This window comes from Vicia villosa, linkage group LG3 (genome assembly GCF_029867415.1).
Source record: "Vicia villosa cultivar HV-30 ecotype Madison, WI linkage group LG3, Vvil1.0, whole genome shotgun sequence".
Taxonomy (NCBI): domain Eukaryota; kingdom Viridiplantae; phylum Streptophyta; class Magnoliopsida; order Fabales; family Fabaceae; genus Vicia; species Vicia villosa.
This window is the reverse complement of record NC_081182.1, coordinates 170,635,443-170,637,809: the sequence shown is the minus strand read 5'-3', so window position 1 is coordinate 170,637,809 and position 2,367 is coordinate 170,635,443. Positions and strand designations below refer to the sequence as shown.

Here is a 2,367-nt window from a genome sequence, read left to right as displayed (position 1 = left end):
AGGGGTGGACAACGGGCCGGGTTGGGCGGGTTCGGGCCCAAAAGTGTCACCCAACCCAAACCGCGGTTGATACAAGTAGACCCATTTCCGCCCAACTTTAAATCGGTTTTTACGGGTTGGGTTAAAACGGGTTGCGGATTGCTGCGGACGGTTTATTCGGTTTAGCCGGTTTTTTATTCTCACAGTTTTTTGACCCACATATACATTATTATACTTTTATCAGTGCTGCTTGGTTCCCTGTATTGCAAATTATAAAAATTTAAAATTAAATTGCAGAGTTTTATTTTTTATTACAATTTAATAAATTGGCATAAATCAAGAAGAGTTCTTTAATTATAAGTCGCTCTTCATCAACAATTAACTTTCGTCAACCAATCCTTCAACCATTAACCTGAAACAATTATAAATAATGTTTAAACACAATGAAATCAATAGAAAATATAACATATAATCATGTTTTAAATTAGAATTAAGAAAAATATCTATACAATCATGTTTAAATCAAACAATAAATATAATAAAATCACACAATTGAAAGACATTAACTATCATGCTGGGATGAAAAAACAGATAGATTTGTAATGGAACCCTCAGTAAGTATTATTAAACACCTTGAGGATATAATACAGTAGTAGAAAATTACTATTACTAAAATTCAGTGGCAGAAACTAAAAAAAAGGATATACTTGTTATGTTTTAGATGGAGCTAACACCTTGAGGAAATAAAATAGCAGATTGGCATTGCATTAAGTTTTGAAATGAAAATAAATCATTTTCTTAATTTGAATCTCCAGTAAAACAATATTACCTTGTGTAGAAGCAATCTCCATAAAATACCTCTTGGGGTAATTCACATTTGTTGCAACTAGTCAGCAAACTAATGGTTATGCGTCTGAAAAACAAATGATTTAAGACTTCACCATGGTCTGAGAAACAAGTAACATATAGAGAACTGATGTACCAACTTTATGCATTCACTGAAGAAATGATATAAATGTGAGCTCTTTAATCAAACACATACATAAAATTGTTTTATCTAAGGTAAAACAATTAAGAAAAAACACAAAACCATGTTGTTGTTGGTGGAAGGCAAAACCATGTGAGCTCTTTGTGTACCGTCGATGTCGAGTCCAATATTAGTGTCGTGTTTCACATTGTATATGACCAATTTGTCTCAAATTTCTCGGTTAAAATATTTAAACTCACTTTACTCAAATTATTAAGTAAATATGCTTGCACACATACCTTTAGAACTCAAACAAAATCAGTATACTCACCAGGCTCAGTAAACTCATCATCAGGACACCAGGGTACCTATCCTTGATCAACTGAATAGTTAGAAAAAACAACAAAGTCTCATGAACACCAGCAGACACCAAACACCTAGAATCCAAACTTTTAACTCTCAGAAGCATTACATCAAACACCTAGCTTACAATAGACACACAACGAAAAAATTAATTTGAAAGAACCCACACCTGACTGACTAGTTTACCACAATTACAGAGCCCTTGTTTCCACTTTGTTGTATAACTCCTCTTTGCCTGCTATGTCCATTCGAGATAAAGAGATGATTATTATTACTGACAAAACAAAACACCAAAATATAAAGGGTAAAATTGAAAACCCCTAAAACAGAAAATCTAAAAATTGAAAATTTCTAAAACACAAACATAAGACTGAGAAAAGGGTGAGATGCCTAATTTCTTGTAAGGGATAGAGACAGATTAAGTGATTTCAAAAGGGTGAGATGCAAATTTATGTTTAGATAACTTTAATCGTACAAATAGAAATAACAATATGCTTGTGGTTGAAGAACACAGAGAGGCAAAGACGACTTACAACAACACAAATGAAGCTTCTTTTACCGGCGGCGCCAATGCAATCTTCTAGGGTTTCTTTGGTGAGGAATGTTATTTGAGAGGATAAAGAGTGAAATATCCTAGTTATGCTGATCAAAACGACCGTGCATATGAATGATAGTACAATAAAAGTTTAAGATCGGGCGGGTGCGGAAACCGACGGTTGTGTTTTCAGAAACCGAAACCGCCCACTACAAACCGTCATGAGCCGCACTGTTCAGCCCGTCGAACCGCTAATCCGTTTGAACCCATTCAGTTCGGTTTTATTTTTTCGGTTATTACGGTTTGGGCCGTTGGCGGGTCCTTGTCAAGCCCTATGTGAAACCCATTAACTTCAGAGGTAAACGCCCAGAATGGCAGATTCAAGGCGATGGAACCAATGCTGAAGGTTCTTGGACTGATAGTGGATCTAAAAGAAAAGATTACATATCTCCAAACTACAAAGGAAAAAACCCCATGACTCGAACGCAGTGGAGACGTTACCAAAGAAGCCACAAGAATGGAC

At 35.4% G+C, this 2,367-nt stretch overlaps 1 long non-coding RNA gene across 2 annotated transcripts; it reads right to left on the bottom strand.

Annotated features, from left to right (window-relative positions):
- Nucleotides 1-271: 271 nt before the first annotated feature.
- Nucleotides 272-2,038, bottom strand: LOC131656912 (uncharacterized). 2 transcript variants are annotated; one of them, XR_009300370.1, is made up of 3 exons: nt 1,278-2,038; nt 809-892; nt 272-391 (listed from the first exon to the last, which is right to left on the bottom strand). It is a non-coding gene; the product is annotated as an uncharacterized LOC131656912 (long non-coding RNA). The 2 variants fall into 2 exon arrangements; XR_009300371.1 differs by having other exon boundaries at nt 809-1,544; nt 1,843-2,038.
- Between the last annotated feature and the right edge of the window lie 329 nt (nt 2,039-2,367).